Source organism: Crocuta crocuta, unplaced genomic scaffold (genome assembly GCF_008692635.1).
Source record: "Crocuta crocuta isolate KB4526 unplaced genomic scaffold, BGI_CrCroc_1.0 scaffold698, whole genome shotgun sequence".
Taxonomy (NCBI): Eukaryota; Metazoa; Chordata; class Mammalia; order Carnivora; family Hyaenidae; genus Crocuta; species Crocuta crocuta.
In genome coordinates, this window is record NW_027530855.1 from 2,029,934 (window position 1) to 2,051,642 (window position 21,709).

Below are 21,709 nucleotides of genomic sequence, written 5' to 3' on the forward strand. Positions count from 1 at the left end.
TCTCTCTCTCTCTCTCTCTCTCTCTCTCTCTCTCTCTCAAAAATAAATAAACATAATAAAAGCATTTAATGAAAACAACCCAATATATTTCTGAGCACCATCCCAGAGCTTTTGATTCCATGGGTCTGAGATGGGGTCCAAGAATGTGTGTCTTTAACAAGTTCTTACATGATGCTGATGCGGCTGGTCCCAGGGCTACACGCCAATGAGAACCATTGCTTTGGAGTAACCTTTCAGTCTCTTTCAGTAGCAAAGGAGCCACCTGGCTATGTGGGTAGAATAAGTCATCTTTTAAAGACTTTTAACCAACACTTGAATGTTTAGTCCTGTCCTGCCCTCCTGCTTCAAACGTATTTGGTGCCTCTAACTGCTCGGCCTTTTGTGGTTATGTTGTGAAGTGGCCTGGTTCTTGAGGCTTCATTCTTTTTTTTTTTTTTAATTTTTAATGTTTTTTTAAAATTTATTTCTGACAGAAAGATTGAGAGAAAGAGAGAGAGAGACAGACAGACAGCGTGAGCAGGGGAGGGTCAGAGAGAGAGGGAGACACAGAATCTGAAAAAGCCTCTAGGCTCTGAGCTAGCTGTCAGCACAGAGCCCAACACGGGGCTCGAACCCATGAACTGTGAGATCATGACTTGAGCCAAAGTCGGACGCTTAACCAACTGAGCCACCCAGGTGCCCCTTGAGGCTTCATTCTTGCTGCCGGTGTAGATGCCAGCTTTCTCTTGTCTGTCATTTAAGCTATCATTTTTCTCTTTACTTCCCTTCTTCCGACATTTTGTTTGCATGTCTTGTTGGCTGTAATCTCATTTGTTCCCTTTGTGAATATGCTGAAACTTTGGTCTTTTTTCCCTTTTTTTCTTTTTGTTGTCCTCTTAGCATCATTAGTCAGAACCACGCAGTAGGAAATACATGTACTCAAGCAGCCATCCCTCTGCCTCACTTCTAAGCCACTATCAGCTCTCACCTGGCAATAAATATCTTCTGCAATGATGGATGAATGAACTTTGACGCACAGTGAAGAATACAGTCATGAGGGATTAAACGTGGCACTGCTAAGCCTCCCTGAAATACATCTCCATCTTGTTGTTCATATAAACATCTCTTAAAAGTTTCAGATGTCAGATGCTGAATTATCGCCTTAAGCAACTTTCAGGGTTTAATTAAAGTACAAGGCCTGACGGGCAGGACTTGAGATGAATTTCACTGTCTCAGAGGCAAGCCAAGATGTGGCTTTGAATTAAGGGACTGAAACAGTTCCCAAAGAGATAGTGTATAAGGTCACAGAAGAGCTAGATTCAGAAAGGAAAGGATGGGGAAAAAATGGAAGCCAATATGTGGCATGTTAGTTATCCTTGTGTGGGGATTTATGCCATTTAAAAAGTTGGAAGACTTTATAACAGGGCTCTGACCATAGATGGCTGGCCGTTAAGTTGATTTTTGGCATTTGGTTTTTTTTTTTACTTGAAGGAAATGTTTCTGTGTCCAGAATTATCTATGAAAACTAGGACTCAATAAACCAGAAAACAGTTAAAAAAGTTTTGTGCTCCTGAGCACTGGGTACTTCCATGCAATCAATTATCTGTAAATTGAGTGATTTAATTTGCAGTAAGGCAAATCACTGTTGAAACTGATGAAGTGGGCAATCTTTTCATCATGTGAAAATTCTGGGGGCACAGAATGGGAGAAATGATAATGAGCCTCTCTTGCCACCTCCCTCCACCCTCACATAAAATGTTACTTTAACACATTTTATTTCCACGATGAACTATTACGAGTCACATTGCTTCAAAGGGGATCTCCTTTCCCCCTGCAGTCAGAGTGAAGATCAATCTGGGACAGTAAATAACTTTATGAAAAATGGGTACATTCCACTTGAACACTTAACTGGTGGGGCCAGCAAACAGCTATCGAACTGATTTTTGTGATTCCATCAAAATTCATTTCTGAAGAATGCATGTTGTCTTGGTGTTTGTCCTCTGAGCCCACCTCTTCAGAAACATTGCCTCTTTTGGTCTTTCCCTTTGTTTTTGTGATGCAGATAGTGGCCTCAGGGAGGCCCTGTGGTTTTATTGGCTGTTGGTTTTCTATTCTCTCAGATGTCTTCAGTCAAACACTTGAGTTGCTCACTTGCTTTTTCCACTTCTCTCCCTCCTTGTCTCTCCCTCCTTGCTTCTCCCCCCCCCCCAAGAAAACCAAGGGAAATTGACAAGCAGCAGGACAGGGGAAATTGAGCTATATTATTTCTCCTTTGGGAACCTTACTTTGCTGCCTTTATCTGAAAGCTATCATTTTCTACATCTCTTGGCAAGAGTTCTCATCGACCAGTGACCCCTAAATGCCTATGCTGATCAATAGTCCCGGTATCTTATTGACATGCCCATTGACAGCTCTCACTGAGCACAGGAATCAGGAATGGCAGCCAATTGCAATCCGTTCAGGCTGCTTGAGAGGCAGGGAGGGCCCCTCGCTGATATTGACACGGTAAATGGAGACAGTTTACTTAGCGCTCAGGGAAGATGCATTTGTTAAGGAGACCGATAGATCTCATTACTATTTAAGGGCAGAGGCTTTTCTGGCAGCCCACGGGGCTTGCTTATATCAAGACTTCCCACTTATAGAGCCTGGCGAAATAAACCCTGAGTGATTTGTCCTCCCCCTCCCCCTGCATCAGAAGAACCATAGGATAGAATTGAATGTAAGCAAGGGGTGGACAGAGGATTCAACAACGGGAGGCCTTGACCATAGCATTGAGGTCTTTGGTTAGTCAGAGCCTCGGTAGCAGTGTGTCTGTCTGAGAAGGTTTGGGCTCTCGTGCTCTCCCTGAACAAAGGCAAAATCAACACTCGCAGGCTTTCAGGGTGGAAAGGGATTTTAGATTTTAGAATTCATCTGCTCCAATATCCTCTTCATATGAGTTCTTATACCGACATCTGCTGAATGTGGCGATCTGGCAGCTGGTTGGTCACCTTCCGTGGCATGGAACCCGCCCCCCAAGAACTGTTCCATGTCATCATACCACATTCCAGCCCCAGTCGTTGGAAAGGTCTTCTGTCTCCAGGGCTGAGGTCCATCTGCCCGGAGCTTCTGCTACTTGCTCCTAGACAGGTTTTCTGTAGCTCTATCCATGTACTAGACACACTAACTTGGCATTTAGCATTCCTCACCTCTCATCCTGTCAATCACTTCTCACGAAGCCATCCTCCTAACCCCATTCCCATTTTATAGATGGGAAAACTAAAGCTTTGAGAACTTAAGTAATGTGCCCAAGGACACAGAGCTGGGATCTGGGTGTGCCTGAGTTCCCCATTCTTTCTGCAGCCCTGTCTTGTCTCCTGTCGTGCAGAAGGTCTGACCCAATTTTCTTCCTCTTATTATCTCCCTGAACAATATAGTTCATTTTCAAAGAATAACACACCACTTCTGTACTGTGATCACTCTGGTTCTCAAAAAGTAGTTATTTTACTTTTTCCTTTGAGTTGCCTCTGGATCACTCTTTTCTAACTCTTGCAACAAAAATCGTTGGCTCATCCGCCTCCCCATGCAGTACTATTACCCCGCACCAAGCTCATGCAAACTGTGACCATGCTCTGTCAATTCTCTCCCCCTTCTAATTCCTTGCCCATAAGAGAGAGTTGGTACAGCTTGCTGACACATTCTTTTATTGGGTCAAAAGTCTAAAACAAAGGCACAGCAGGGCCATGGCTGGACTAGTCAAGGTCTCTGCTAAGCCCGGGAGGTTGAAGGCAGGTTCATATATCGGGGATAAGATTGGAATGGAGTTTGGGATGTGAGTGGGGAGACTAAGGCAAGAGCTCTGTGTTGGGCTTCACCACTGCGTGGGCTCCACTCTAACAGAACGGGGGCTGGCAGGAACAGAGCAGAGAGTGGAGTCCAGCTGCTTGGCTGGAAATTTAATGTGACCCTCTTTTCTGGACATCCGTACCTTTGAGGTCTGGGGGGTGGGAGAGTAGAAAAGTCCTAGATAGCGACAGTCTCTAGACAGAAGAGGATCATGGAAAAGCCCAGCTACCCAAGGGATTTTGAAAGTTGCTGCCAACACTGCTATCCTTGGACACAGAGAAGAAGGGGCTTTTATGAACCCCACTGGGACAATTGAGAGGCAATGAGTGGGACCAGAAATAATGAGTAGAAGTGGCAGAGAAGCAGATTTCTCAGGGGAAATTATTCCCAGGTGAGGGCCTAGTGGAAGCTGCCTATGAATGGCCTGTGGAGGCACCATTTCAGAGTTAGTAAGCTGTGGTTTTAATGCTGGTTTTGAACATGTGGATATATCGACATATTGTCTTTCCAAACCAACTGTTACTGAAGGGTGCCGCTAACTGCAGGTGATCTGATTACATATTGGAAAGCCATAAAGGGGCTGGGCAAGGGCAAAAACTGATGTTAATTGCCTTAGGCTGGACCATTGCCACCGTCTGTCAGAACTGTTTCCACACTTCACTCATCTTCCGGTCCTTCAGCCTTGCAACTTGCCATCGGACTGCTGCACACCTGCGGAGTTGGATTACATCACTCTCCTCCGTTCTCCATGGTATTCAGAATAAGGCCCAAGTCCTCCCTCGTGGCATTCACGATTCAGCATGGTTTGCCCCAACTTTACATTCTAGCCCGTGACTCAGACTCCCTGTGATAAGGTCACATTAACCCAGTGGCTTCGCCCTGGACATGCCGAGCACTCCCACGCCTTTGTGCTTTCCTTCCTGCTACTTTCTCTCCTTGACTAGCTCTTCTCCTTGCCTTTTTGCCTCTTAAGTTCCTATTCATTAGCTGAGACTTTTCTGAGTCCTCTCATCAGAATGCCTTTTGTACTCCTCCACTGTGGATATACTTCCTAGAGCATTTAATTCACCCTGCTGAATGCTATGATTATTTTGCCTATCTTTGTTAGATCCTGAAAGAAAAGACTATAACTCATTGGCCATTTTATCTCTGGAGGAACCAACAGAGCGCCTTGCACAGGTAAGTACCAATGATTGGGACTTGATGGGTAGGTATTGGTGCTAGTTGTGGCCAATTCATACCCTGAAGCTCTGACAGTAAGAGAGAGCCTAGTGCTCAGAAACTTCCATACCCTCCTCTTCTTTGGGGAAGTGTGTAGCTGGTCCATTCTTCCAGCCACTCTAATGGTTAGAGACTGGCCAATAGGATGTGAGTAGAAGTGATGAGCACTACTTCCAGGCCTGCCCCTAACAACCTCCTTCATAGGAGTTTCTCTTTCACTGTATGGAATGCAGAAAGCTCCAAGGACTTGGACATGTTAGTTCTGAACAGAAAAGTGAAGCTGCAGAAAGTGAGTCACCTGGGCCTCTGAAGAGCTCCATGTGGTCTCCACCACCACCTCACAGTGGTTCTGAACTATGGGAGGAATCAACTCCTAAGGTATGAATTCAAGAAAATTTGATGTGGTTTACAAAGCAGCTGGCCTGCCCCGAGGCGTGGATCCACCACACTAGCGGTGGTGTGTGGATGTGTGTGAGTAAGCTGGAGGGTACAGGCTCTGTGGAAGATGGGGGCTGCAAGTGAAACTCCACGTGAAACTTTTTCATTCTCCTGAAGGACAACCCAAGCTTCCTCCAAGCTAACCGCTCACCTCTCGACCTTTCTGGATATGAAAAGTTCTCAGCTTTCCTTCCCACGTTGGTAACTCACCTCTGGATCTGGAGGCACGTCTGTGTTCCAAAGACCAACCCTAATGCACCTGCAGAGTAGGGCCGTGCAGTAGCACGCTGGTCGTTGAGAGTCTGGGCTCTGGGCCTCCATTGTCTAGATTTGATTCTTGGTCTCTCTATGGCCAGCCACGTGACCTGATGTTTCTGCATTTCCTCAGCTACGAAATTGGGGCAACAGCAGTCCCATCCATAGTACAAACTTAAAACATGCAAAATTTAAAAAGATACTGAGTTAAAAATGTGATTGCACATGAGGTAGATACTCAGCAATTTTAAACAATTTGATCATCAGTATTGCTACAGGAATAGATACTTCTGGCGTGGCCTGAGGACCCAGAGTAGGATGAATCGTTTAACTTCCCTGTTCTGTGTAATAACCATCTTAGCTTGAGAATAATCTCTATTTTGGAGGCATCCTTCTGCACTATGGAGGTGATGTGTCTGTCAAACCCCCAAGGTCATTTCCATGCTTGCTGTTCTTGAGGCATGTTTTTCTCCCTCCCGTATTTGCCCCATTCTACATTTGAGAAGTCAGTATTTTGGGTCCAATCTCAGGACCTTACATGTGTCCCTTTATGTTTCACTTAACTAGACTCAGTCCTTTGTTCCAGCCTGTCAAGATTGCTTTGAATATTGGATCTGTCATTCAATATACTTATAATCCGTCTTGTCTTCCCTTCCTTTGAAAATCTGATAAACTTCCCATCTGCGTCTTGGTAGAAGTCACTGGAAAAGGACTAAAAAGGACAGAACTGAGAAGAAAGCCTTACGATCTGCCTTAGAAACTTTCAGATGGCACCCAGCACCATTTGGTAAAATCTTTCCCCCGGTTCTGAATCCATCCCAATCTGGTATTTGCTCAGTTTTTCATTCACTAATTCATTCACTCATCCATCTATCGATCAGCAGACCTTTTCTGTAAAAGGCAAGATAGTAAAATATCTTGGGCTTTATGGGCCATATGGTCTCTGTTGCAACTACTAAACTGCTGTGGGAGTGCAAGCCAACCACAGACAGGATGATGGGTATGACTGCGTCCCGATGAAACGAAATGTAAAAAAAAGAAACAAAAACAAAAGCTGTGAGCTGAATTTGGCCTGCGGGCCATGGTTTGCCAATCCCCGATTTATCGTGTTATACTTCATACTGTAGTTGAGTGGTCAATAACCATCATCCCTGGATGAGAGGACACTGGCCAAGAGGCATGTGTAAGAGCTGACTCCTTTTTGTCACAAATGGAGCCTCTGACCCTGTCTACCTGAACAGCTCCCCTTTTCATCTGTAAAGAAGTTCAAGGCTGATGTGTATCCAGTGAGGAAGGAATATCCTATGTCACCCTGAGGCACAACTTTCTTTTTATAGCAAGCAAACTACCGGCATTGTAGGCAAGACCTGCCCATGGGGGCCTCCTGGGCCCAGATGCTCACCGGGACCTTTAGACGAGCTCAGGAACAGGGCCACTGCTTGTAAAAGCTGTGTGGTTGGAGGCAGGTCTCTCAGGGGTGGAGAACACCAACTGAAATTACTTTGGTTTCTATTTTTGTTGCTAGAATAGCCTTTCCTGGCCTCCGTGAAGGAAGATCCACTGATTTCCTTATTTGTTCCTCGAACTTCATTTCTCAGCTAGTAATAGTGTTACCCAGCCTGATCCCCTCCCACAAATATTTACATCGGTGACTCAATTCCTGGCCATTCAGACTTTGGCATATTATTATTTTTTTTTGAAAGTTCATCTGTCCTGTTTCCGGATTTCTAGTTTCTCTGTCTCATATCCTGTGTAGAGAGCTCCTGGACGCTGTGCTCTCAGTGGCATGTGGTCATTCTCCTCTGACTCTCCAGCTACCCCTGATTTGGGTTAGTTAAGAGAAGGGTGTATGCACGAATGTCGGGGTGGGAGTGGGGAAATGAAATAAATACACGAAAGGGAATATTGAACTTCTAATGCATTGTAATTACGAAACGATCCTGTCTTGTCTGTGATGGGCCCCGGTGGGATTTATTGCCACATTAACGGTGGTTTTCCCATTGCATTACTTAATGAATAATGTCTGAGCTAATAACCCACCAAAAAACCCCAGCAAACAATAACGTAACTCCCATTCGCTGTAATTATTACTTTTTTTCCTAATGTGGTGGTTTTTATATGAATACTGATGTCTCTTTACTAGGTTCTTATATAACTACTTGCTTAAATAATGGGCCCTATTAAATCGCCATCAACAGTACTGTGCCATATGTTAGCGTTTTACTGATATCTTCCCACTGTATGGACTTGACTTGGGTTCTCAGGCTGTCGGAGGNCGCCCCCCCCCGGCCCCTACCTGGAATTGATAGCTTTAGAGAAGCAGGACCGGGGCCTCAGCTGTGCAAACACTGTGCTTCTGTTTATTTTGGTAGCCTCCGAAATATTTGTTGAGAGTTATTCGAGCAGAAAGGCTGAATGGAGATCATTGCAATGTGTCAAATTAAGGAGTGCTTAATGCCTGCCTAATCTCTTGGTAATTACTGTTGTGGCAGCGGAAGGCTTCGGAGCCCGGGAGGAAAGCTAATGATAGTGGGAGACTGGAGGCTGCCCGGGCGTCCGTGGCACCGCTGCGCGGCACAATTAGAGGCCCTACTTCTGTGCGAGAGACGAGGCCTCTGTCACTTAAGAGAGAGAGGATTGGCCCTTGGAGGGGAGGGGTCATGCAGGAGTGTCAGCCTGGGTCACTGGACAGGGGACTCCTTCAGCTGGGTGTCACTTTCTTAATGGGGTTCTAAAATGTGACAGCCTTGCGTGTGTGTGTGTGTGTGTGTGTGTGCATGCGCATGTGCATGCATGTGCATGATCACACGCCCAGAGGATGAAGTCTGACCTCAGAGTGTTTGGGGGAAGAGAGACAGAGCCGTCTTCCTAATTTTTTCCTCTTTGTCTTTCTTCACGTCATTCAATCTCTCCTCTCTCAGATTCTCTCTCTTTGGCCTAATTTTCTCTTTCTGAATCTCTCTCTCTCTCTCTTTCTCCCTTTTTCTCCCTCCCTCTCTCTCTCTGACTGATCTATTTAACTGGCATCTTCTGCAATCAATCATGAATTTTTATAGAAGCAGAAAATCGTGTTGAAAAACATAAGGAAGAAAAAAATAAAACCCTCAACAATACTCCCAAACTCTACAGAAATTTAAAAGAGCCCAAAACTCAAATTCACATAGAAATAAATTGGGACAAAAAAGACATCTCTGACCTGCAGTTCTGTGATGGCAGCATTGTGTGAAAGGAAAATTGCAGTGCAGAGATCAGTGGCTGTCCAAGGAAATACTTTGGTAACATACATTCCTAATAAAGAACTTGGAACCCAGCACAAGCTTCACTTGAACTTTCAGTGATCTGAGAAGTGGCCCTCGAAGGGGGTCAGCCACTGTGAGTTCCAGCCCCAGTCTATCACCCACTTGTCCTGTGACTTTGAAGAAGCCATTTTATTCATTTGTAAAATGGGTAAGTATTTAGCTGACAGGGGTGTTGTAAGAATCAAAGGAAATGTGTGAGAGTGCTCTGAAAAGAAGAAAACACTATAAATCAGTCAATCAGACAATTAAGCAAACCATCAACAGAGATTAATGTGCAATGCACAGATAATTGCGGGGGGAGGGTGCTTACAACTTGCTGTGATTACTCAGATCATAGTTGCTGCCAACTAAGGCAGAAGCCACTGCTTAGTAGGCTTATTATTGCTTTGAACAGAGTGGCCTGGAGGGGTTGGAACTAGGTACCCTCCTCAATATTCCTCCTGTCACCCTTGGGATCTCAGGGGTCCCCTGAGATGTAGCAAGCACTTGTAGGGTCCCAGGCAGGATGCCCTTAACATGAGAAGCGAGGATGTTAGAAAGTAAACATGGATGGGATGCTTGGGTGGCTCAGTCGACTCAGCGTCCGACTCCTGATCTCTACTCAGGTCACGATCTCATGGTTTATGAATCCAAGCCCTGCACTGGGGTTTGCGCAGACAGTGTGGATCCTGCTTGGGATTCTCTGCCTCCTCTCTCTCTGCCCCTCCGACACTTGTGCTATCTCTGTCTCTCTCAAAATAAATAAATAAACTTTAAAAAAAGAAGGTAAACAGATTTTGATGGCAGTGTGGAAGAGACCAGGACGAGGGAGCCCACTTGAATGTCAAGGGGTCTTGTATGTCATGACAGGAGAAGGCTGGGAAATAAGAGTGTCTTTTCATTCCACACATCTTATCTTGCTAATTTCTATTTGGTCATTTGGGTGAACAGGCATATAAGGGAACCCTGAGGTCAATCAGTGGTTCCTTGAATCTCCACGTGCGCTGAGAGGAGGAAGGATCTAAACTGAGTGCCCTCCGGGGTTGGGAAATAATCTAGAATATGAAAGATACCTAATCAGAAAATAATGTCAGCCTCTTTTTGGGGCAAAATTCTGGACTATCAGGTACAGAAGAGCCTTTCAAGGCAAATTCATGATCCCTCCATTTAGGAGAAGCTGCAGTCCAGAGGGTAGAATGTCTTTGATCTGCAGTCACCTACCTTCTCCCTCTGAGAAGTCTGGTGCCAAAGGCATCTCGCTGAGTGTGTGGCTGTGTGTAGACGGTGAGCATCTTTAGATTTCCCACTAATCGGCTGAGAGTATGTTGCCGTCCCAAAGGACAGTGCTATTTACAGACCAGTCTGTCTGCACATCAGCCCCAGAACCTGATCGGAGTGAACATAGTCAACTCAGCGATCTTGTGACTTCAGAATTTCCTAGGCTTCACAACGAGGCAGAGTTTAATCTCTCCCAAGATGGGATTGGAAATTCAGTCTTCCGAAGAAGATCCAGAGAGGCTGGCCAGGGGCTCTCCCCACTGCTCCTGCCAGGATCAATTTGCCAGGCCAGCGACGCATCCTGGTGACCAGACAATGAGTTGGTGTTGACTTAGAAGGTGATTCCTCCCTGAGGAGATGGCCAGTTCTCTCATTAGCGGTGAGGTGGTGGCAGGTGAAGGGGCAGAGGGAATGAAGGTCTGTAGGAGAGAGGCTGGAAAGGGCACTGGATTTGTGTGGGTGCTGAGCGGAGGGAGAAGGAGGGAGGTGAGAGAGGCCAGCCTAAACTGGCCAGTTCCAGTCACAGAGCTCAGCAAGCAAGAGGTTCATCATTAACTGTCAAACGGTGGTTTAATCAGCTCTGCTCCTCAGTGGAAGATAGATTTAATATCAAGGCACATTTTCAGAGCCATTAGTTTAATTATGACAGGTGTCTGCAAACTGGACAACTCTGCTTTCAGAGCTGAGTGACAGCATTTAATTCTCCAGGCCCATGGGGACGTTGGCGTACTTTACCAAAATGAGCCTCCATTGTAAGTCTAAGTGTTTTCTTTTCCCTTCTCGCCCTGACCCCTGTTTCTCCTTGCCCTCCTCTCCCTTTTTTTTTTTTATTCTACTGTAAACATAAGAATAAGGAAATGGATAGAAAATTGTGCTTCAGTAGAAGAGAAAATAACATACCTTGGAACTCATTGGAACTCACTCACTTCCAGCAGCCAAGTTCCTGGTCAGGTGAAAGTAGTTATCATTTCTCTTAAAACTTTCTGTGAATGTTTAGCACCATGTCCACAGTGATTGCCTGCTTGTGTTTTTTTTCTTAAGTTTTTTAAAAAGTGTCTTTATTTAGTTTTGAGAGAGAGAGAGAAAGTGAGCATGACTGGGGGAGGGCAGAGAGAGAAGGTGAGAGAGACTCTCAAGCAGAATCCCAATCAGTGTAGAGCCAGATGCGGGGCTTGATCCCACAAGCCATGAAATCATGACCTGAGCAGAGATCAAGAGTCAGATGCTTAACTGATGAACCCACCCAGGTGCCCCATGTTTTGATTTGCTTTCATGCAGAAACTGCTGGGCTCCTCTCTGATGCAAGAGTCGACAAATATGAGTTTGCTCACTGTGTGTGCAAAAGAAGTGTTGGGAGGGGGTTCTCTGAGAGCATAGGCTGAGGGCAAGCTCAGAGGAGTCCAGAAGCTGTGAGCCTGGCTGTCTGCCGCTCTGTGCATTTCCTGGGCCATGATGCTTAACAGTTCTCTACTGAGATGGCCTCATGAACAAATAGTTGGGCTAGAGGCACAGTGCTTTTGAAATGTTTGGTTTTTTTTAATGTTTTCTGCTTTGTTTAAGCATCAGGAAGCTAAAAAACATAAATCTGAGGAGTTCCCAAATTATGGTAAACAAAGTAGAGTTGCCTGGTGGGAATGTGGTACACTAAACGGGCTGTTTTCTCCTATCTTGGAAGTTCCCAAGACCCTCACGGACCCAGGGCGCAGATAATCCACTGACAATGGTCTCTGAGGGTCTTCCCAGCATTGCTGTGACTGACTCCCACAGCTGGGGTCATCATCCAAGGGGATCGTGCTCTCAGGGGCAGCTGGCTGGGCCCAGAGGAAACAACGCAGGAGCAGGTGGTCAGGGCATGGCAGTTAAAGCACCCAGCAGGAAGGAGAAGACGGTGGGTTTGGGTTGAGGACATGTTTTTATTTCTCTCTGGTTAGTCTACACTTAAGGTCAGGGTGCCTTCTCAGCTAGAGAGCACTCTATCTTACCTCATCCCCTCACAATCTCTCCCAGATTGTTTTTACTGTCTCTTTTCTGACAGGATGGGGAGGCAAGATGGAGTGTGGCCTGGTCTGGTGCCTGCCTGAAGACACAGAGGCGGGGGAACCCGGCCTGCTGCCTTCCCTGTCTTGTGGGATTGCTGAGCTGGGTTCCTCCCGTGGTGTCTGTGACCCTCGTTGCATGGCCCGGCTATGGGAGTGGGGGTGGGGAGAGAGAGAGCAAGGAGGCTGAGAAAAGACTCAAGGCCTTCCTAAGTTTCTATCCTCACTCCTTCCTTTGGCCACCCCACAGAGGAGGCTCAGCTATCTGCTGCTTTTCTCCCACCGGCTGGAAGTCTGAGCCCAGCCCGACTGTCCTGAAGCATTTTCCACTACTCCTTCCAAAGTAAAGGTCAGCCATCAATCTCTAGAGACCAGAGGAAGCAAGTAAACTTCAAGAAGGACCTGATCTGAGTGTGGCCGCTGACACCACATTTGGAAGCTTTAGACAGTGTGGCGTGCTTTGGGTTGGCTCCCTTAAAAAACGAGTTTGTATGAAGGATGGATGAGAGGAAGTAGATTCCGGGCACAGGGTTTGGTGAAATCATGCGTGGGGGAAGCTCACTTCTTCTCTGACCAATTTCTAGCCCACATGTCTGGCTGCTGTGGTGAGGCAGCATTCCGCAAATGCCCTCACTCTCAGGGGAGGATGCAGCCATTTTGTGTTGATTTGTTTGTTCACTGGCTCATGCACTCAGTCACAAGCTCGATTGTCAATCATGATAAGCAGATGCTGGTTGGCCCTCTGTTGTTGTTGGAATATTGTCAGATGGGAGGGAATCTATTCACCCAAGAAGTTCTGTCTTCCCATCCGAGGAGGTGGTTCTGCCTGTTCACTGGGAATCCCTTCCCTAAGGGGTTATGATCTAGGTAAAATGATATTCTAGAAATCACTAGAAGCAGAGACCAATGGATTGACTGCATCTCATTCCACCCGTACTTTACAGTGGATCCATAAATATTTTTCCTCAGGAAACAGAGAACGGCCTCCTTTATTTCAGCCTTTGCAAATATGGCTCTAGCTGTCCACTTGAGGGTTGACAAGGTATCTTGCGGCATTTGTGCATCTAGTGAGGATTACAGATGTCTACCAGTCAGTGGTAGAGTAGAATTACTGTGCTCTTCCTTGCCTACCAGCTAGCTCTCACCTTGGAACACAGTTACTCCTCATTTCTGCCAAGCTCTGCCCTCCACAAAGCCCCTTCATCCCTGGCACACCTGGACTCCACCTTCTTCTCCACTTAGCATTGGTCTGCTCCAATCTTGAAATGTTTGCTTTTACAGTGTTGAGCTCCCGTTACTCCTTATGCTGAGCCCTGTTCCCTCAACTAGACTGCAAGTGCCTCAAAGACCAGGGTGATGTCTCGCTCGCCTTCCCTAGCCTCTGTGGCTCCTGTGTGGCCCCTGCGAGAGACTTCAGTACATAGATACACCTATGGGACTTTACTGACTCTAGAAATCCTCTTTTAGCAGTGTTGTTTACCAATCATTTCCAAATGTTCTCTTGCCACCACATGGCTTGGAAGTGTAGTTGACCATTTCCTAGCTTCAATTGGTCTTCTAAGAAGTGAGTGCCAGTAGGGTGTGGCTCATCGTTTGAATGTTTAATTATGTAGGTGCTCTTGATGAGCTGATAGCACCCCATAATCCAACATTCGAATGGGTCTTGCTGTTCGGAGTATGCAAAATTTATGTCTTTTTCTCCCGATTCCCCAGAACAGTGGCTTCTAGAAAATCTGAGCAGAGAAGAATCTCCAGTTCCAGAAATCTTTTAGACATCATGGAATGGGTCTCACAGCCTTTGATGGATATTTACAAACCACCTTTGCACACCTCTCCTGTCCTGTGGGAGGAAAACCCAGAAATCAATTGCATTTCTCCATTTCACTGTGGGCCTCCATTCTTAGGTGGAAGTAGTTTTATCTGTTTGTTTTCATCTACAGAGCCTACTGAGGGGATGTGGTAGTAAGTTTTGTAGGTTAGACAACCAGACCAAATAATAGAGTCTATAGAACAAATTATACACCTAAGATTTGACTTCAGGATATGAAAATCTGGCATTCATAGAAGGCATAAGTTGCCACAGAACAGAAACTATCATTCAAAAGCTGACAGACTATGTGGGTTCATGATGACTGTGTATCTTTTATCTGATAGCAAAAATTCATAGATTCAAAATTGCAGTATCATATCATAATACTTGCACGCCAATTTACCTTTTAATTGTAACAGACACAACAATGCTCTATAACTGGGTTCTATTTTTTCTCTGTCTAACAAAAGAGAGAAAAATAAGCAGATCTTAAAAAATACATGAGGTAATTAGTTTTGTGACTAATTAGCTGCAATTATTGTGATGACTATACCTCCTGGAAGTAGTAGCGAGTTTCTTGAAGGCAAGTCAGAGTAGACCGCTCACAGCATTTCAAGTCCTGAATTTGTGCAGACCTACTCAGTGTGGGGACCATAGTGTATTATGGATTATCTGAAAATGGTTCAGTATTTATCTAGGTTTTCTTGACTTATATTTCCTGGGGGGGGCGGGGAGTGTGAGATCTTTACCATTTCTGCATTGCTGAGTCTAGCAGGGCTAAATCTCGGGGTCTTTGCTCACTTGTCGGCAGAAGCTGGGGGGCACAGTCCTGCCTGGACCACATGGAGACCCGTGTGGTCTATCAGCCCCAGGAGATGATCGGATTGGAAAATACTGTGTCATTTACCTCTTGAATATTATCAGTATACCCAATTTGTTAAAGATCTACAGTATTGGAAATCTGTTTTATTTTGTTTGACCCAGTGTTTTCCAATCCTAATTGGCCAAGAAGACTTGATTTTCCCCCACATATCGCTCACTAACAGAAAGAACTAATTAACATCTTGAGAGCCTTACAATTTTATGGCTTATGGATATACGTTTGATGTTTTCAGCACTCTCCAAAGCTACGCTAATTGGCTCTGCTTCTAATCTGTTATATTCTCCTCTTCTACTCCCAAACTGCTAGGTCAGAGGTCATATCCCTCCAGAAGTTCTTTCTTCAAATTGCCGACAACAAACGCCTTTCCCTCTCTCCCATCCCACGGGCGTATTGTTTATGCCAATAAATGTTTTACAACAACTTGGGCTTGAGAGCCAGGGATCAGGCTGAAGACCGGGGTCAAAACTTTGTGGAACTTTCTTCCAACAGTCTAGTTAATCTACAAAATGAGAGTGACTTTCAAAAGCCGAATGAGGCCCACTCATCAATAATCTGAGATTAAAAAAATTTTTGCTTTTAACAATTGCAAATAATACAGAGCAGTGGAAGAAACATGGGCAGCAGACGGACTGTTCTGGGTTTCCTACTATGGCTTCTTAATGCTCTACCTTCACAGCTGCCCTGGATGCTGGTGGCATCTGGTGTGAGGCTCGCCACACAACCCAAGTTCTCGGTGCCTGACTCTGAAATCACATTGTGTTCTCTTGCCCTATCTCTCTTTTCTTGTCATATGAGAGTGCACTTGCTTGGACAAAACCTATGTCACATCTGGAACCCTAAATATAAGGAGTTTGCAAACTGTACATTTTCTTTCAACTTTCAACCTTGACAATTCGAGGAAGACCCAAGAGAGACTGGAATGAGAAATTAATAGACAATCCACAGAGGATGTGAATCTCCTTGAGCCTTACTCCTGGAGCTCCATTGGTGCTTTTATGTCATCTTATCCCTCCCTCTCCAAACTCATTCCTTCCCGTGGGCCCAGGAAGTCTCTAATCCTGGCTGGTCCTCCCAAATTCTTTCTTTTTTTTTTTTAGCCCTCATATTCATTTTTTAAAATATTTATTTTTGAGAGAAAGACAGAGCATGAGCAGGGGAGGGGCAGAGAGAGAGGGAGACACAGAATCCGAAGCAGGCTCCAGGCTCTGAGCTGTCAGCACAGAGCCTGATGCGGAGCTCAGACTCATGAACGGTAAGATCATGACCTGCGCCAAAGTCAGACACTGAACCGGCTGAGCTACCCAGGCGCCCCTCATTTTTAAATGCGGGAGTGTTGTCCTGGCATCATTGACTCTATTCTCTCTACACCATGTCTTACAATAAAACTTGATACGTTTTACACAGAAGGGAAAACTTCTATGATTAAGTATACAAAAGAAAAATACTTACTGCTCGAGTAAGAATTGCAAGAAAAAAACTCTTCCTAGGGGCCTAAGAAAACACACAACTGTGTTGAAGCTGGGCCATGATATCTGGAGCAGAGATTGTTACTTAGTGGGTTGAGAGGTGTGGCAGAGACGGGCCAGAATGGCACAAATGCTTTTCTTCTTTCTGGACTCACAGCAGGACCACAGTACCCAGCCTTCCCCCAAGGCAGGGAGAGTCCACATGACTGGGTTCTGGCCGGCAGAATGTGCCTGAGAATGTACACCTTTCCCTCCACTTCTGGCCCTCCTCCTTTATTTCACCAGTTATTGGCTGGCTGAATACAGAGGTCCCCTGGAGAACTTTGGGGCGCTTCTACAAGGTGGTGGAAACACAAATTGGAAGGCCCTCGATCCCCAAATAGCCACATTGAAAGCTTCCCACTGAACTCCTAATTGGACTGTAATGCAAACGAAAAATAAATTTAAATACTAAATTTAAGCCACTGAGATTTGCGAGTGGCTCTGATATCAGCAACTGTAGTTACTCTGAGTACACAAGAAGTATAGTGCAAGATGACCTATCTGCACGACGGTTGTAAAGTTCTAGCACAGAGTGTGGTAAAAAGCAGGTACTCAATGAACGTTAGCTCCTCCAATATAAGACTTAAGTCAGTGACAAAAATTGGACAAGAACTAGACACCAAAAGTTGGGGGGTATGTTTCAGGTATCTAATTAAACACCTTCAGTTGAAATTAGGGAGCTCAGGTCAGACAAGAAGACAAAGTAAACACCCATGCATGCCTTCTTCAGGCACATTATCTCACATTAATTGTACCCACAGCTTGATGAGGTCAGCAGAGAATTTCATCAATTGTCCACCATTATACAATCGGCAGTGATGAAACAGATCCAAACCTTGGCACGTTCATTCCAAAGCCGGCGAATTTCGTTACCATATATATATATATTTTTTAATGTTTTATTTATTTCTAGTAGAGAGAGAGAGAGACAGCGTGAGCAGGGAAGGGTCGGAGAGAGAGGGAGTCACAGACTGAAACAGGCTCCAGGCTCTGAGCTGGCAGTCAGCACAGAGCCTGACGCGGGGCTCGAACCCACGAACCGCGAGATCATGACCTAAGCGAAAGTCGGACCCAGGCGCCCCTTTCGTTACCATATTTTGTGTCACTAAGGATTCTAGCCTGGTTTGGCTTCTCGCGATATTTTTTTAGTCCCTGAAGACCAGATACATGCTCTTTCTCTGAGGGTTCCTCAATGACTAGTATAGTACTTGGTAGAGGCCTCAAAAATATTGACTTGCTGATTGCTTTATGGGAATTCTCTCCGATATGAATCCAAGAAAACTTGGAGAGGGGTGTCTTTTTACCACAAATGGGCAAATCACAAAAGAAGTGCATATGAGGTTGTCTCATAGTGAATAGGCAGTCATCCTTGTCCCTGAAGTACGTAGACCATCATTTGTAAGTGACCAACATGGGCATGGTGCCTCAGAGCCCTGAGAGCTGAACATTTTTGTGAAATGTCTTCCTAAAGAATGACTTGAAAAGCTGGTTCACTTTTACTAGAACCTGCTAAAGCCATGGTTTGAATTTCAAGTTTATGGTTCTAGATTTTTTTTTTTTATCAAAACCAAACTTCCTTAACCATTTGTTTTTTGGTATTAAAAAGCAATGTGGGGGGAGTTTTGAAAATAAAATACATTTCGTTGTAGAAAAGAGAAGGAAAAATATTGTCATAACTTCATCATATAGGATAATAATTATTAACCTTTTATGTTAATTCCTTGTAGCTATCCTGATATATGTATATATAATATGGTTATTCTTTTTTATTGTTATTTTTAGAGAGAGAGCACGAGCAGGAGAGTAGGGGCAGAGGGAGAGAGAGAGAGAATCTTAAGCAGGCTTCATGCTCAGTAAAGAGCCTGTCCTGGAGCTCAATATCACGACCTTGGGATCATGACCTGAGCTGAAATCACGTCAGATGCTCAACTGACTGAGTCACCCAGGCACCCAATGTGGTTATTCTTATATTGTGTATATTCAGATAAACAACATTCTCTTTTTCAAGCTACAATCTTTTTATTATTCCATGTCATTAAATATTCTTTTTTTTAGGTTTATTTATTTATTTTGAGAGAGCCAGAAAGGACAAATGGGGGAGGGGCAGACAGAGAGAGAGAGAGAGAGACAGACAGACAGACAGACAGAATATCCGGAGCAGGCTCTGTGCTGACAGCAGAGAGCCTGATGTAGGACTCAAACCCACAAACTGCGAGATCATGACCTGAACTGAAGTCAGACTCTTAACTGACTGAGTCTCCTGGGTGCTCTAAAGCTTTTTTAAAAATTTTTTTAAATGTTTATTTATTTTTGAGAGAGAGAGAGAAAAAAAAGAGAGAAAGAGTAGGGGAGGGGTAGAGAGATTCACATAGAATCTGAAACAGGCTCAAGGCTCTGAGCTGTCAGCACAGAGCCCAATGTGGGGCTTGAACTCATGAACCACAAGATCATGACCTGAGCCGAAGTTGGATGCTTAAATGACTGAGCCACCCGGTGTCCCACTTTTTTTTTTTTAATGTTTATTTATTTTGAGAGAGAGACAGAGAGAGCGAGCACACAAGCAGAGGAGGGGCAGAGAGAGAGGGAAAGAGAGAATCCCAAGCAGGCTCTGTGCTGTCATCATGGAGCTCAGTGCAGATCTGAATCTCATAACTCTGAGGTCATGACCTGAGCCGAAATAAAAAATTAGATGCTTAACCGACTGAGCCACCCAGGCACCCCTCATTAAATATTCTTGAAAAACATTATAACGGTGGAGTCATAATCCATCTCAAGAATATAACATAATTTGTTTAAACAGTTCCTCATTTGGAGAATTTAAGTAGCTAAATGTCAATAATGCTATGCTAATATAAGTAATGCCATGATGAACATCTTTGCATAGATATTATTGGCCTCTTACCTGAGTCCCTTAAGAGAGTTTCTTTTCTTTTAATGTTTATTTATTTATTTATTTTGAGAGAGAGAGAGAGAGGGAACAGGGGAGTGGCAAAGAGAGAAGGACAGAGAGAATCTCAAGCAGGCTCTGTGCTGTCATCACAAAGACCAATGTGGGGTTGAATCTCATGACCGTAAGATCATGACATGAACTGAAATCAAGAGTCAAACACTTACCTAACTAATTAATCCAAGGGCTCCTTAAAAGACTTTCTTAAAAATATTTACACCAAGAATAAGTTACAAACATTTTGACCTCTTTAATGTGTATCTTTAATACATATTACCAAATACTTTTGAAAATGTATAAACATATGAACACAAGCAGTGTGTAAAAANAGACAGAATATCCGGAGCAGGCTCTGTGCTGACAGCAGAGAGCCTGATGTAGGACTCAAACCCACAAACTGCGAGATCATGACCTGAACTGAAGTCAGACTCTTAACTGACTGAGTCTCCTGGGTGCTCTAAAGCTTTTTAAAAAATTTTTTTAAATGTTTATTTATTTTTGAGAGAGAGAGAGAAAAAAAAGAGAGAAAGAGTAGGGGAGGGGTAGAGAGATTCACATAGAATCTGAAACAGGCTCAAGGCTCTGAGCTGTCAGCACAGAGCCCAATGTGGGGCTTGAACTCATGAACCACAAGATCATGACCTGAGCCGAAGTTGGATGCTTAAATGACTGAGCCACCCGGTGTCCCACTTTTTTTTTTTTAATGTTTATTTATTTTGAGAGAGAGACAGAGAGAGCGAGCACACAAGCAGAGGAGGGGCAGAGAGAGAGGGAAAGAGAGAATCCCAAGCAGGCTCTGTGCTGTCATCATGGAGCTCAGTGCAGATCTGAATCTCATAACTCTGAGGTCATGACCTGAGCCGAAATAAAAAATTAGATGCTTAACCGACTGAGCCACCCAGGCACCCCTCATTAAATATTCTTGAAAAACATTATAACGGTGGAGTCATAATCCATCTCAAGAATATAACATAATTTGTTTAAACAGTTCCTCATTTGGAGAATTTAAGTAGCTAAATGTCAATAATGCTATGCTAATATAAGTAATGCCATGATGAACATCTTTGCATAGATATTATTGGCCTCTTACCTGAGTCCCTTAAGAGAGTTTCTTACCTTTTAATGTTTATTTATTTATTTATTTTGAGAGAGAGAGAGAGAGGGAACAGGGGAGTGGCAAAGAGAGAAGGACAGAGAGAATCTCAAGCAGGCTCTGTGCTGTCATCACAAAGACCAATGTGGGGTTGAATCTCATGACCGTAAGATCATGACATGAACTGAAATCAAGAGTCAAACACTTACCTAACTAATTAATCCAGGGGCTCCTTAAAAGACTTTCTTAAAAATATTTACACCAAGAATAAGTTACAAACATTTTGACCTCTTTAATGTGTATCTTTAATACATATTACCAAATACTTTTGAAAATGTATAAACATATGAACACAAGCAGTGTGTAAAATATCCATCCTACTGTACCCTTATTATTCATTCATTATCATGAAGTTATAGAACTTCTAAATCTAGGTTCTTATGGATCTTTGCATGGCATCCAGATGTCTGAGAAAATCCTAAAATTTTATGCTAAATTTGGTGTGTATGTACATTTTTATAAGGAGAGTGGTCCTGAGGACAGAATGTTTAAGAGTTGAATTATTCTTGTGTGTTTACTAAATTTTTAATGTCTTGGGTAATCAATGAGGGGGAGCACTTATTCATATATGTACTGGCCATGTGTCTTTCTGTTCTTGCTCCTGTTCCACTGGAGTATTTGTTTTCCTCTTTCTGATTTCTAAGAGGCTTTTCCATAGGAAGGATGTTAATGCTTTTTATACCCTATTTGTGTGATAATTTTCCAAGCTAGGTGGGTGTTCAGAGAGACATCTGAAATTATTAAGGAATCATCACTATTGAATGTTTCCTCGGCTACCTCAACCATCATGCCTACATTTAGGAAGGCCTTTCCCAACCAGAGATCGGTACAGCATAAGTCAACCGTTTCTTGTAGTGTATGAAGGTTTGTCAAGTATTTAGTCCATCTAGAACTTAATATATTATTCATTTACCTATTCCTTTCTTCTTCTAACAAATATTTATCGTGTCCTAATTATGTATCAGACACTTAATGTGAAATGGGAATTTAATTTTCTATTTTCCGTGGCCGACTTAATCATTTTTCTCCATTACCATTTGTTGTATTCTCTATTACTTCCTTTATTACCTTTTATTAATTTATATTAAACTGATTAAA

At 44.0% G+C, this 21,709-nt stretch overlaps 1 long non-coding RNA gene across 1 annotated transcript in view; it reads left to right on the forward strand.

The window, feature by feature from the left end:
* LOC144235918 (uncharacterized) overlaps positions 1–21,709 on the forward strand; it is a 48,789-nt gene that overhangs the window by 23,737 nt on the left and 3,343 nt on the right. The window contains exon 2 of the long non-coding RNA XR_013336352.1: positions 4,913–4,983. This is a non-coding gene — a long non-coding RNA (uncharacterized LOC144235918). The remainder of the gene's footprint in view (positions 1–4,912; positions 4,984–21,709) is intronic.